Source organism: Pinus tabuliformis, chromosome 4_1 (genome assembly GCF_031772625.1).
Source record: "Pinus tabuliformis cultivar Carrire ecotype Pingquan chromosome 4_1, CPIR1, whole genome shotgun sequence".
Classification (NCBI taxonomy): domain Eukaryota; kingdom Viridiplantae; phylum Streptophyta; class Pinopsida; order Pinales; family Pinaceae; genus Pinus; species Pinus tabuliformis.
This window is the reverse complement of record NC_142303.1, coordinates 743,167,384-743,183,546: the sequence shown is the minus strand read 5'-3', so window position 1 is coordinate 743,183,546 and position 16,163 is coordinate 743,167,384. Positions and strand designations below refer to the sequence as shown.

Sequence of the window (16,163 nt, the reverse complement as noted above, 5' to 3'; positions counted from 1 at the left end):
TAGTATAAACTTATTTCAATAATAAGTGTTTTCTAATTCAATATATAGGAAAATTTGTATTACGTCAATGTTTAATATAGTCTCCACATGTAACATTTAAACAAATATTAATAACAAAAATAATTTACTATATACATACATACATATAAAGAAACAAATAAATAGATATGTAATATTTAAAAATATTATTAATAAAAATAATTCACTCTATCTATATATTACGATATATATAGAAAAAAAAAGACAGATTATATCCTATGGATATATGTTTGTTATGAAGAGACATGCATTAATATTTTAATGTGAAAAATGTGAATCATAAATAAAATATTTTAATGATAATTATGTATCTATTCATATATTATATAAAACAAGTAAAAATAAAAAAATGCTTTAGTTAAAATATGTTTGTTATTATTATGTTACTTAAAATTAACATAAATTTACGTTAACTTTAAATCTATTTGAAACTAAAAGAGACTGAAAAAACCTAAATGTAAATAAAAATAAATTTTACATTAAAAAAGAATTTATAAAAGTATCTAAAATCAAAATGAATGAATAATAATAACAAATATTTCACAATCCAATTTACAAATATATACACCATCATTATTTTAAAAATACGAAAAACACCAAAATATAATGCGTGAAAAGGTCGGAAAGATCACAGCGGTTACTTACCACAAAGTAGCAGATCTAAAAGGTCAAGGAATTTTGCCTTCGACGAAGGCCAATGTTTCGACAAGCTTCTAAATGATCGGATGCATAACCAATTAGATGACATAACATCACATCACGAGCGACTTTGGTTCGTCTTTTAGCATTGGTCAGCGGCTACGATTGCTTGATTGCTGCATTTTTGCATGGGTCGAGATACCAAGCCTGGGTTTTGCACTCCCCAACATGGTTTAGGGTCAATAGTCTTCCTATTAAAGCGTTGCCCGAGGACCATACAACTGGAGGACAGCATCGAAGGCGGTGGGTCAAGGTTTCGGATGATCTTAAAAATGTTCGATGCCGCAGTCATGATGGGTAACAACTGTAATGCCAGTTTATGTTGGCTTTCGTGGCCGCAGTTTTTGTTCTCTTCTCCTCTTTATATATGAAGTGATAATTGTTGATATCTCTACGGCAGCGGGCTTTATTGCGCTGTTACCATCACATATTTGGTAATGCGTCTCAGTACTGAATCTAATCTCCTTTCCTTTCCCTAAGGAAATAGTGCATTACAGAGCGATCAAAGCTTTGGAATGGGAGGCACAGAGTACATCAATAAGAACCAGATATATTATTACATTATAGGAGATACCGAGTTCGCAATGGAATCGACCTTGAACCAGATGAGTAATGCATACGAGGATCACGAAAACAGCCAGCTGCCGCCGGGCTTTAGGTTTCATCCTACTGATGAGGAACTGGTTACTTACTATCTGACAAACAAGATTTTGGACAGCACCTTCTCCAGTTGTGCAGTTACAGAGGCCAACTTGAACAAGTCTGACCCTTGGGATCTACCAGGTATATATAACTGACTTATCCCCATTATATAATATTTTATCATGAACTAGTACATAGTTTTAATAGCATAATTTGTTTCAATGTTTTATTTGGTTAGAGGCGAAGCCGAACTTATATTTGAAGAATTCTGCTATCACAACTCATGGTAATGTATGTGCAGCAAAAGCTACAATTGGTGAGAAGGAATGGTACTTTTTCAGCCTTAGGGATCGGAAGTATCCCAGAGGCCTTCGCACCAATAGAGCCACAGAGACTGGATACTGGAAAACAACAGGCAAGGATCGAGAGGTGTTCAGTTCACGATCATCTGCACTGGTTGGAATGAAGAGGACGCTGGTTTTCTACAAGGGCAGAACTCCCAAAGCGGAGAAAACCAACTGGGTCATGCATGAGTATCGTGTTCAACGCGAATTATCCTGTCATTCCCTCCCCAAAAACTGCAAGGTACCATGATACAATTTAGAAACAATATATATGTTCATATAGCTCTGGATTTTTAAACAGTGTGATTTGAAAAAACTGAAAGTCTAAACCCGAATAAACGTTTTCACCTCGATAAATAATAGTACATTTAGGTTTAAGATTTTTTATAATTTTATTGGCATTACAAACACACCGGATCTTCCCCACGGGAGCTGTAAAAAACCTCTCCTGGTGCAAAAGAAATAAAATTGAACTCAAACAACTATGATATCTGATATGTATATGTTTGGACTTGGTGCAGGTTGAATGGGTAGTATGCAGAATTTTTAAAAGGAGTGCTGTGGTGAAGAGGAGTTCCATAGGGCTGATGGGCAGTGACGCATATATTGATCTACCGGGCTCTCCATCGTTTCCTTCACTCTTGGAGTCCCCTCGCAACACAACTGCAGAAAATGATCAGAAAACAAGATCCGCAAATGTTCATGATGAGTCCTGCTTCTCCATACATATGAAACCTAAGGCTCACCATCTTCATCGGATTCAAAGTGGCAGCAGCTCCAAATATCATTATTCTTCTGATCAAGTATTTGAACCGGATAGATTCAAGGAGGATTCTTCAAATATGCACAATCTCATGGTAAATGATCAGAGGATTAATATGAATGAGATCCCAACAAATACACTTTTCTCAGTTTCCAATATCGGATGGGATCAAATTAGCGCAAAACTGGACCAGCAACCGGGCATTCAGCAGATGCCGGATTTACAGCCCTCTATAGCATGCGATACACATATGCCTATAAGCTTTAACTATACAAACCTGGGATTTCCCACAGATGCATATTTTTCTGCTCTGCACTCTTCAAACGTTGTTCCAAAGGTCCGGGTAGGCCAGTCCGCAGGAATTCCAGTGGAGCCATTTTCTAGCTCTAGCTTACATCATAAAACATTAAGCAATAACAGTAGTGTCGGAGCTAATAATTAAGTAACCAGTCGTCAGTGGACTAACGATGGCCTCTCTCAAGAGATATTGTAACTTATTTAAAAGGCCGATGGGATACGTGTTTGAGTTCATATATTAAACATGAAAAGGTTTCTGTTGTCTGTAATCTATTGGATAGATCACTTGATCAACTTGTTTCTTGAGCAGCTCCTCCAGTGGACTTACGTTCTCTCTGGTATATCAGAAAGCATTAATTTTAATGACAACTTAAAAAAGGATTGCGTATGTATATGTATCATGATCTTCTTGCTGCATAGCGCGAGACGAAGAGAGCATAACTCGAGGGTGATTGCGTTTAAAAGACATTTGGTTTGAGGGGATGATACCATCTTAATTTGGAAGCGTTTCCTCTCGTGACGGTTTTGCTGTTTCCTCTCGCGACGGTTTTGCTATTATAGGTAAGATTGAGTTTGTTGGTTGTTGAGTTTTGTTGAGAATTTTTCTCAATAATCAGTTTTTTGTTTGGATCTTTTTAGATCTTATGGACACTATTTATGTGGATTGTATTTTGATTTTATGTGAGTAATATACCAATTGCTTTTAGTGAATCTGTGCATCATATATGCTCCTCAAATTTCTTGGTATTGTTAGAAATTTTGATAAGGTGCAAAGGAGAGGAGTTTGCTTCAACAAATCAGTTGTGGCAAGCAAATTTTCAGCTGGGGCAAGCAAATCCCAACTCGACAAAGGCTTAAATAAAATAGAGAAATTTACTCATGCCAAAATAGAGTAAAAACAAAATGGTTGCTAGTAGTGAAAGCTTAAAACCATATCACAACAAACCATACTTTAGATTATGATATAAAATATATGAAAATACATTCTCTTAGTAAGTGGTGGAAACAAAATATCTTACTATGATTTACCCTAACCATATCACAACAAACCATATTTTAGATTATGATATAAAACATATGAAAATGCATTCCCTTAGTAAATGGTGGAAACAAAATATCTTAGTGCGATTTTCTCCTCACCTCTTAGACTTATACCCTAGACTTTCTCTCTTACAAAATGACTTTTACATTCATATTTATCCAAAACATGCATCTTTGACACATTTATGCATGATAGAGAAAATAATTAAGACACACGATGAGTGATTATACAAAATGAGGGATTTTCTGAACTTGCAGAGGTTGTGGAATGCAAGAGTTGCACTATAAATGTTTGAACTTACATTCTACAGACACTATATTAAGTTCTTTAACTATCTGATGTGTTGTCGAATGGTCAGCATTGTACTTTTTCTCATAACTTCAGTCCCTCCGTGTGCAAACAAAATCACAACCTTCAAAATTTATCTGACAAGTGTGGTTTTTGTGGGTTTGTTTAATATGGTGGTTGGGATTAATATTTCCAACAATCCCCCTTAATCACAATTGTTGCCATTGACAATTCCTAAAGAATCTCTCAGATAAACAAAATTTTCACATGTTAATGAGTTTGTGAAAATATCAACAAATTGTTCTTGTGACCTGCACTACTGTAACACAATTTCACCATTGTTAATCAACTGTCTAATAAGATTATATTTAGCATAAATATGCTTGGTCCTCGTGTGAATGACCTAATTCTTTGACAATGCAATTGCTGAAATGTTGCCGCAGAAAATAGTTGTTGTTCCCTCTTGGTCGTGGTGAAGATTCCCCAACATCCTTCTCATCCAAAATGCTTGACACGCTGCTGCTATTGCAACGACATATTCAACTTCTGTTGTTGACTCTGACACTATTGGCTGGTTCCTGGAGGCCCATGAAATGGTTTGAGAACCCAAATGAAAAACATATCCTAATGTGCTCTTCCTGTCATCAACACTTCCTGCCCAATCACTGTACGTGTAACCAACGAGTTTGAAATCATTTGTTGCGGCGTACAAAATACCATATTCCTTTGTGCCATTTACATATTTTAGAATTGTTTTGGTTTCTTGCCAATGTGTTTCCTTGGGTGTCTCCATGAACCTCGACAACACACTCACTGCATATATTATATCTAGCCTAGTGGCGGTCAAATACATCAAGTTGTCTATCATGCTTTTGTATAATGTCGGATTGATATTGTCGCTACAATATTCTTTGCCCAACTTCAATCGCATGATAGTTAGAGTTGGTACGGGCTTGCTATTATCCATATTAAACCTCTCCAAAATGTCTGCTACATACTTTGCCTAGGAAATAAAACACCATTTTCTGTTTGCTTCACTTCTATGGCCAAAAAATACCTTAACAATCCCAAGTCAATCATTTCAAATTCACTCTTCATGACTTATTTGAAATCAGCGATGACAAAATCGTCACTGCCTCTAAACATTAAATCATCTCCATACAAGACAATAATAAGAAGCTTACCATGACTCTTTTTGATGTAAAGAGTAGGCTCACCAACACATTTGTTGAAACCATTGTCCAACAAGTAAGCATCTATCCTGCTATACCATGCATGTGGTGCTTGCTTCAGCCCATAAAGAGCTTTCCTCAACCTATACAACTTGTCTTCTTGGCCTTCTACCTCATAACGAGGCGGTTGTCCAACATAAACTTCCTCTTTCAGCACTCCATTCAAGAACGTTGCTTTTATGTCCATTTGATACACTTTCCATTTATGTTGCACAACAATCGCCACAACTGTACACACTGTTTCCATCCTCGCGACTAGCACAAGCATCTTCGTATAATCTCTTTCATGTTTCTTCTTGTATCCTTTGACAATTAGCCTTTCAATATTACCATTGACATTATTCTTGGTCTTATAGACCCAATTCACTCCAATAACTTATTTTTCTTGCGGAAGGTTCATTGACTCCCATGTGTCATGCTTTTTTATTGCTTCTATTTCTTCCTCCCTTGTCGTAACCCATTTTTCTTCTTTGACTACATCCTCAAAATGGATTGGGTCATATATATGATAAAATAATGGAAATAAGGAATGTAGACCAATGCTACTATAAACTACATCTTGCTCATAAATCTCATTTAAATTTCTGAATTTTGGTTTTCTTGTGCTTGCTGAAGATGGGCTTGACATGTAACTTGGTGTTTCTCTTTGTGGCATGCTTGGAGAATCACTTTCTTGACTATGTCATGTTGTCCTATTATTTTTTGATGGTGTTACTTATTTCCAACTTTGTTGTGCTTGAATATGAGTAGAGGGAGTCACTGTTGAGGAATTGGTTGCTGTTGTCAATTCCTCTTCGTCCTCATGCAGTATACATTCTTCAACATTGACTATCTTCTCTAAATGTCCATTGCATGCTTCCTCTTCTATGAACTGCACATCTCTACTGATTATGAATTTCTTGGTTGATGGATTGTAGAGCTTGTATGCCTTGGATTCATCACTATATCCAACAAATATGCATTTCTTACCCTTTGAGTCAAAATTCTTCCTCAACTCATCCGGGACAAGTGCATATGCCACACATCCAAAGACTCTCATGTGAGTGTTACAGGTCTATTTGGGAACATCACTCCCGATGATTAGATCATTGTAAATAGGTCTATCAAACCCTAATTCAGTTGCTACATGCCCTAGACATGCCACCTCATTAAGTGCTTTCATCCATGAGAATTTCCTTGCTTCAAATCCTACTGAAGTGCTTCCTTGGGTCACTAGCGCACCCTGGTCAAGGGTAAGTTCTCTGCAGAGAAGGTAGCGCCATTCAACGCTACATTGCAGAGAACCTAAACCCACTCAAGCCTGTGCTGGACCAGAATCCTTGAAATGTTCATTGGATCCTCAATATATTCCTCCTTTATAGAGCCTTCTAGAAGGAACCCAACTCCTATGCTATCAAGATGAGCTCGACTTAGGATAGCCTTGGATCATCTAATCCTCTATCCTATCATCCCTTCGAACATGAAAACTAATCATCCAATTATGGAAAACCATTCAATTCCATATTAATGACAAAACCACTTGGATTCATCTATAAATTGGCCTCCCATCATAGAGCCAAAGAGCTTGGATATTATAGAGAAATATTGTTGGTTTAAAGACTTGAAATCACTGTCAAAGTAATTTTATGTTGATGGATTGATGTTGATATTGGTGTGATGAGGGCTTGGACTAAGCTAGATGAGTGACACGAGATCAAACCAAATTAGGTGTAACTTCTTCTTTTATCAATCAATAAAGTTGTTTGTTCCTTTTCCAATACTTTTGTCTATATCTTTGATTAATGTATGTTCAAATGTTGTCAATAGTTCATATTATTTGATTGTTGTTGTCTTCTATTTATGTTTTTTGGTACCAATTGAGCGAATTCAGTTTGAGCGGGAGCAACGGGAGCAACTCAAAGGAGATCAAAGGAAGTGAAGGATCACAAGTAGGTTCCTTTATCTTATCTATTTATTGTAGGAAAAGTTTAAACATCTTTGCTTCAGTGGTTCTAAGTGTAACTACCCAATTAGTGAAGATATATTTATCTGTATGTATAAATTCCATATAACAAATTGGCGATGATACTGGGGAACGACCATCATTCTTGGTAGTTATCCCTTGTCTTAGCAACACCAGTAGATGTTGCTTGAGTTCATTTACCTATATTCAGTCATTTTGAAGCTTTTTTGGTCAAAATGTGTGCTTATTTGTGTGTTGATAGTGCTCTCTAGCATCAACGCACTATTGTTCTTGACACAGTGCGCTGCAGAGTAGCCTTAGCCTAGAGACAGTGCTTTGCAATGCACTATCTCCCACTCAGGGTTGCGCTAGTCCCTATCAAGCCAAAAACCCATCTTTTGGCTTGATTCTTTCCAAACTGTTTCACATCTTGTTTGATGAATGGTTAATGTTTCTCTGTCCCTGAAGTCCAAATTAGCATTTCCTTTCCATGCCCACTTTGGCTTTGTTTGTTCAATGTTTCTTTATGTTTTTTTTATCATTGTCGAATCCCAAAGTTAGATTACATTGATTAGTATTTACTTTGAAAATAATTCACGTAAAGTCTTCATTTATTTGAAAAGGAAACTCTCGTAAAGTCTTCTTTTCTTGTGAAAAGCATTGATTGATCGTTTATGCATTTAGTTTCTTTGCGTTCATCTAAACATTAAAACAATGGAAAGAAAAACACGTATAATTCATTTAGAAGTTTGTGTGTGCTTGTAGGAATGGTATAGGCAAAGTTGCATGAGATGTGCTCTATGCTGTTTGTTTAGAGATTTTGATTGCTCTATCCCTTTTAGTTACAGTTTTCAATGTTTAAATCAAATTAAAAGAATGTTTCCCATCTTAGTTTCATTCTAGGAGGTTCAAAAACATCATGTGATGAACTTGAAAGACAAACTTTTAAACAAGATCAACTAAAATTTATCTCAATTAACCTAATGGAGCATTGTAACTTAACACATAACATTTAGAGGTCTATGTTAGAGACTTGTTCCAACGTCGTTAAAAATAGCATCTATCGCTAACGGTCTGCGATACATTCTGAGTGTGATACCTCATTCAACGTATGTAAGTAAGTCATAGCTTGTCCACGTACTTTCGGGTATATCGGGCAGTGTTACAATACAAAAAGTATAAGGGAATTCTCTCACTGTGAGGTTTCACAGTAGAAAACGCTAAGACAGATTGGGCCTCCACGTACTTTTGAGTATATTTTCGAGGACTACATTAAGCTGCTATCCATACATAGGTAACCAAGTCGGCCGCCTTGTATACTGTGATACACCGAAAACAGAATTCGAGGAGATTACTTGAATGTATGTTATGTCCTTGGCTCTTATAAGGCGGTATATTGTAGTTCACAGTTACTTGGTAATTCTTTTGCCTAGATTACGCTCCTTTTGTTTATTTCTTTTTATAATAAAATCAATCAGCAATCGTGGAAGAAAATCAACCTTTACCTCGTCGTTCGCATAGGGCAGCTATTAAACTGCCTTTACCACCTGAAGATACACCTAGTCAATGAAAGCGGTCTTGTTTAACTAAGTCTACTACATCACAAACTTCTAGTTCTTCATTTGATTTATCAGAGTCACCTATATTGGTACATACTGCGATTTTAGTTACTCCTACTATTACTGGTTTATTTGCTACTGAAGTGGAACCTTTACAATTACCTGAGGAAACTGAAAGTGAACTTAGAGAAATAGTAGCTGAATTTTTCCAAGAAGAAGTTGATCCTTAACCATAATTTGTTCAAAAAATTCATCCTGAACCCGTTGTTCTTTTACCAGAACACTTGGATCCTGAAGTTGAATAACCAGAAGTTATTCCCGTACTGGAAGACAATCGACCAGTTTATCCTTAGACATCTCTAACTGTTGAGACTTCTCCTTTACCATAGAGTCAAACACCATAAATTTATTACAAACTTGATGGTGAAATCCTTCCACCCAGTTTGGTTTCTATTGAAGAGGAATTTGAAGAAGAAACTTCACCTAGCACTCCAACTTGTTTTGGACCAAGGCTTTCTCTTTATCCTTATTTTTCTCAGTTAACTTATACTGCGCCTCTTGATCATGTTTAATTTCAAACTCCCATAGATTCATTAGGACATTTATTGGGTCATTTGAATATGGCTGAAACAACATCCTAGACTATATCATCTGTTACAACTGCGACATCATCTACTGTCGCTACTTCTTCGATGTTTACCTCAACAACTGTGTCACATCTGTATGGTGGTCCATCCATCCCACTGGGTTACCAATCATTATCTGGAACTCACTCCGGTGTTTCTTCTAGTCCATTGTCTTCACCCATGTCATCCACAGGCACTTTACTTGGTTCATCACTTACGGATACTAAACAGTTTGATCCATCAAGTCAATATCAAGTTGGTCCATTTGGTTACCATGCAATGTATACAATTAAGGCTGGATTACCTCCATATGGAGAACAATATGCCCAATCTTCTTATTCTCCATACTCTGGGGGCATGATATGGCAGTATACCATCATCTTTAGATCCAACTGATTCTAGAATGATTGTTTGTTAATGGAAGCCTACAATGGGTCTTCAACCAAGGATTTTGTGTTCATTAAAACTAATACAACCTGTTTCATCCATACCTACTATGCCTATCGTTATGACTTTACCACAGTTGCAAGCTCAGTTGATTGTATCTCAACCTTTGCAAGCGGATCCTTCAACCTCTTACTGTCAAATGTTAGGTCTACAGACTTAGTCTTCTAAGGAAATTTTACAACAATCATTTGTGTCTGAAATCCAACAACCTCAGATCAAGTTTACCATTAACTGGGATGACTCAGACTTATACTGGTCCAATTTATGCACAACATAGTCAAACTTATACTGGTGGGCAATAATCATTTTATCGATGACCGTGGCAACCACAATACCAATAACAAAAATTCTAACAATACCAAACTTATCCTGGACTTGGTCAACAAGCCCATGCTAGGTTCGGTCAACAACAAGCTTACCCAAGTTCTAGTCAACAAGCTTGTGCTGGTTTTGGTCACCAACAAGCTTATCTTGATTCCCAACAACAACCTTATACTAGATATGCTCAAAAAAACCTACCATTATCAAGGTTACCAATAACAAATTCCTTATGCTGGTATGCAAAGGCCTATTTCTTAGGCAATTCCATGTTACCCTGGTTATGGTCAACCCGACCTAAATCGACAGTTGCCTTTTGTCGCAACACTTGATTACCAGATTTAAATCGGCTTACCAATGATCCCATTCTTTATTCAGCTTGGTGGCTAGTGATTCCACAAAAATTTCCTTATGATATTCCTAAGTTCAATGGAAATCTTCGAGAAGATCCATCCAAATAGGTTATGACTTTTCATTTATGGTGTTCATCTAACTCCCTAAATGATGATTCAGTAAGACTGCGTCTTTTCCAATGAACGGTCACTCGTCCGAATGAAAAGTGTTATATTGAATTACCACGAGCTTAATTTGACAACTTCACAGCCTTAGCCACTACATTTTTACCCCATTTCCAATTACCCATCAGACATGAAACTGGAACAGAAGTGTTGACCAACTTTAAACATACCACTGCTACTCACATCTCTTATCATATTCATGAGTGGCGGCGTCATCATCATCGAATGGTCAAAAATTTTGTTCCTGGTTAGCTTTTAGTTGAGTGGTTTATTAAATCCTTGTTGCCATCTATCACCGAGGATGTGGCTAAAGGAGGAGTTGTTACTGAAGAGAAAGTAATTTCTCGTGCTGAATACTTAAACTTGATTTACACCTACTCTGGCATGCTCTATGATAAGATTCCAAAAGCACCTAGACCAAAATTTACTATTCCACCACCTCCATCCAATAAGGACACTCATGCCAATGATGGTGTGATAGGTTCTTCAATCACTCAAACAACAAGTAAACCATCTAGTGAAACACTTTCCATTTCAAATCAAAACTCTAATACAGCTGATAATACACTTGCTTTGGAAATAAATGTCGTGTCATCTAACAAAGGTAAAAATGAAAAGAATCCTCGAAGTAAGAAAAATGGGAAAACCAAAAAGAAACAAAATTCCCCCCCTCAAGAGAAATCATCTGATTCCTCTTCTCCGGCTAGGAAACCTCATTCCCCATGTTTATTTTGCAATGAGGAGCAGTTTACGTGAGACTGTCCTCACTGCTCTCAAGACTGAAAACTTCTTAAGAATTTTAGTACATCCATTGTGTTGACAAACCATTTTCCAAACCCAGAGACTCATTTGGTTGTTGTTACAAGAAAATTTGGGCACATCAACCCCAACTTCCAGATCTATATTATTAGGGTCCATCAACCCCTCATTCAGTTGTTTTCATTCCCTAAGGAAGTTAACCTACATCATGCTTGCCTCCCAAGAGTTTCATGACACCATTCATCCAAAAAATTTCCCTAAGGAGGTCATCGCAGGTGACCTTCTATCTGGCTACAATGAATGGTAGGCACTACATTGTCTAGGAGCTATGCATAGAACCTGGCCTTTGTATCACTTGTGATGAGCGAGATTCATCGAATCTTTATAATGAATCCATTGGATTCCTCATCCAATGGATCCTTCTGGAATTTGCTAGATGGACTGGGCTCGCTTTTGGATGAGGAAGGAGATGAATGAACCTTAATCCATTATCCCTTCCTCCATGGAACCACTTCCCAAATATGGCAAAGCATTCATGAGGGCCATTAGTGGCTTAACCTCCTCCATTCAGCTATAAAATGACCAACCATTCAAGGTTGGTCTAAGGTTGAAACTTCTTAATCTAAGGAAATGTTGCTTGGATGAGATTAGTAGAGAGAGTAATGTTATGATGTCAAATTGTTGATTCATGAGGAGAGAAGGGTTTGAAGTTGGAAGGATGACACTGAATCGGACATGCATCTACATGGGTTTTAATCTTTCCTTCTATGAATAAAGAGTTCTATGCATTTTCCATTCATGTGCTCATCTGATGTATATTGTACTTTCAATTATATAATATATTTAGTTAAGAGATCGATATGTATGCTTTGATGGTTTTCTGTCTCAGCTTGTGTGCAAGTACCTTTCAAGCGATTTAAGTACGGAAGGGAGTAGCGAAAGAGGTCAAAGGGAAGAGGGATCGAGTGAGAGATACAGGTTAGTACTTTTTCTCCTCTTTCTTTTATCTATTAGCTATAGGAAAAGCAATGGAATTACTTTAATTGTTGTTCTAGACTTGCTCCTAGGTCTAGGGGTTAGTCATTCGAAAAGACACTAAATTTTCCCATAGAAAAATTGTGACTCCACTGGGGAGCGATCTATCCCTTATAGTAGCTAACCAATCTCTTAGAACACTTTGACATACTTTACCCTCTGTTTTTCATCGAATTTAAGTCCAATTCACTAAAAGTTGAGTCAGTTTTTAGCATAAAATTTTTATTTTGTAATCATCGTAGCTCTGTAACTGACAGGGTGCTATGTATTACACCCTTTGCACAAAGACATTGCTGTGCATCACATTGTCCCTCACTCTCGCCAATCACGATTACTTTTGGAGCATTTTTCCCATCTAGGAGCTGAATACTTAAGTCAATTTTCAGTGGTTTGAATTGTTTGCTGGATTTAGATGAGTTTCTTGTCTTTGAAAGCAGTATCCGTTTCCTTGTTTCCACCCATTTTAGACTGGATTGTTAAATGTTTGTTTATGTATTTGTTTTATCATTTGTAGTCCATTGTCGAAAGTAGTTTCAATCGATTGTTTTGTCCAATACGATGTGTTCTAAAATATTTCTTCATTAAAATAATCGATTGGTCTACTTGTGCATCTGATTCATATTTTCGTTTAAGTGTCGAAAATCTTCGTTTCCTTAAAGTTAAAAGTGCCGTTTAGTCTTCCTTTATCTTTAAGTGAAATTGTCATAAATCGACATTTTTGTGAAAAGGGCTTTTGAATCATTGTGCAATTGTTCTTTTTAGTGCATTATTCACATTAAGGAGAACTGAAAAGAAAAAGAAATACATGTAATTGCATTTTAGGAGATTGAATGTGTGTGCTTAAAATGAATGGTTATGGAAATGCATTAGTGAGTGCTCTTTGTTGTTTGATCCAAAAAGTACATGTTTGCTCTTTCCCTTATTAGTTAGGATTTTCATTGTTGAAAGCAAAATGGAAAGAGTGCTTCTCATTTTAGATACATTCTTAGGAATCTTCGAAAACATCATGTGCTGAAACCCAAAGCCAAATTTTAAGCAAGATCAACCTAAAATTAACCTCAATTAACCTAATAACGCATTAGAATTTAATGCAAACATATAGAGGTGTCTAGGCTAGAGACGTGTTCTGACGTCTTAAAACCTAGTGGCTATCGTTTCATTGAGGTTGGGTGATTCCTCCTCTCTGAACTGGTAAGTACTAGTACAGACTTGTGCTCCCTGTAACGTCATGTATATAGTGGGAGACCCAATACGTTTAAATCCTTTATCCCTAGGAAGCTGAGTCTAATGCCTTACCGATCACAATGCATCGAACACAACATTCGAGAAGACTGACTATTGTATGGTAAATCCTTGGTAATTTCTCTTTAATCTACCACCAAGCTGTATATTGCAGTTTTGTGATTAGTTTGGTAAACCCTCTTGCTTAGTATCTCCAGAGCAGTCACTTTTGCTCCTTTTTGACTCCTTAAAGCAAAAGGTTCATCTGAGCGCTTGTCTTTTCAAGCTCATTAAACAACGAAAGCAACTATAGTCATATTTTGCTTTTTCTTTCTTAAAAAATGAAAAAGCAAAGTTAAGTTCTAGTGTTGTAAAAATTAATCGATCGCCGATAACATCCTCCATGCTTTTTTTTAGTTGATCTTAGGTTGAAACTTATGGCGACAAATCCAAAGTCCACCTATTAAGGAATTCCTTTGGATGGGAATCCTAGTCCTTTCCTCCATTTGGAAATATTGGTGCTCCATATAGGGTTACATTTTCCTTCCGGGATTTACCATTGGCTTGCTAGTATGGTTTTTTTCAACATCTTTGGTTCAAAATGTCACGATTTCTCCATAATCGAGTACACCTCCAACTGGACAAAATCAACCTCAGTTGATCCTAACGTTGACTTTTCTTCCTCCCCTTCTTCCTCTTCGCCTGGTGAAAGTATTGGTTCTAGTAAATAGGTGGCTAAGAAGAAGAAGAAAGGGAAGAAGAAGAAGAAGAAGAAATTTCAACAAAAAAGCAACCATTGCTTTGAATGCAACATCTGATGAGAAATCGTCCATTAAGCCTCAAAAAGTTCGATATCCTTGCAAACATTGTGTGGGAGACCATCTTCTTCTAAATTGTCCTGATATTACTCAGATCTTAGAAGAATGGTCTTCTCGTTCACATCATCCTGTGTCATCAACTTCTGGAGATCATGTTGGTGACAAACGATCAACTAGTGGTACTAAAGATCATGGAAAGAAGGGAAGAGTTAAGTTTCCCTGTAGGTTATGTTAAGGGAATCACCCCATTCACCTTTTTCCCTATCTGGATGAAGCGAAAAAAAGTGTTGGATAACCGTCCTGTTTCACCACAGGAATTTCCATCTGGTTACAGGAAACTCTCCCTAAATCCTTCACTAGTTGATGAATTGAATGACTCAAATCAACCGTCAGTCAAACCCACTCTGTTTGAAAGTGAATCTCATGAGTCTATACCCGACCCAAATCAATAGGTCGAGGTCGCAGTTGACCGGATTTCACCTTCATCTAATCGTACCCTTCCCGAAGAGAGTGAACATGATAACACTCAAGTTCTTTTTGTTTCTTCAGATTCTGATGAGCTTGAGGGAAATCCACCTATTCCATTAATACACGAGGAAAATCCTCCAATTCTCGGAACTCAAGGGGTTAATCGTCGCGTTTCTACGGTACCCCCCCAAGTAGTCTAGTCACTTCCTTTGGTTGGAATCGACTGGTAGGATTCTACCTTCCTTCCTATGTGCCTTTCCAGATCATAGTACAGGTTTTTAATATGATTGTATCTGGCACTATTATAGATGAAGGTGCATCAGTGGACATTCTTTCCTTAACTGTTTGGCAAGCGCTTGGTTCACCGCCACTTATGCTAGTTACCTAGAATATTTTGGCTTTTAACAGAGGAACGAGTCAACCATTAGGGATACTTCCTCAATTACCCATTACTTTGGGAGGAAAAACCGTTTATCTGAACGTGATGGTAGTCCCAAGCACTTTAGATTACAATTTACTTCTTGGGCGCGACTATGTTTATGGCATGGGAGCTATTGTTTCAACACTCTTTCGAGTGATTTGTTTCCCACATGAAGGCAGCATTGTCATCGTTGACCAGCTTTCATTTCCTGGTCCAAATATGTCTCCTATTCAACCATCCTCTCTAAACGGTCCTTTTGTACCAATGGTATCATCCCTGCCACAGGTTATTTATGTGGCAACCTATTCCATACCTACATTAACTAACGATCAATTCAGTGATGTTGTACGTCATGTACTGGGGGCATTGGAACTAGATCTATCTTTCATGACCTCTTATGAGTTGTGATTAGGGTTCGAGGACAGTTCGTTGTCTTGTGTCAACCTCGTTAAAAGATGAAACCAAGGCTATGAGGATAGTTTGTGGTCTTGTGTCAACCTCGTTAAAAAATGAAACAAGGAATCCGGGGATAGTTCATTGTCTTGTGTCAAACTCGTTAAAAAATGAAACAAGGGTCCAAGGATAGTTCCTTGTCTTATGTCAACCTAATTAAAAAATGAAACAAGGTTTTGAGGATAGTTCCTAGTCTTGTGTTAGCCTCATTAAAAAACGAAACAAGGGTCTT

General features: G+C 37.1%; 1 pseudogene; it reads left to right on the top strand.

Moving 5' to 3' along the window:
- Nucleotides 1–1,322: 1,322 nt before the first annotated feature.
- On the top strand, nucleotides 1,323–3,141 carry LOC149178290 (NAC domain-containing protein 92-like; annotated as a pseudogene).
- The last annotated feature ends 13,022 nt before the right edge of the window (nucleotides 3,142–16,163 follow it).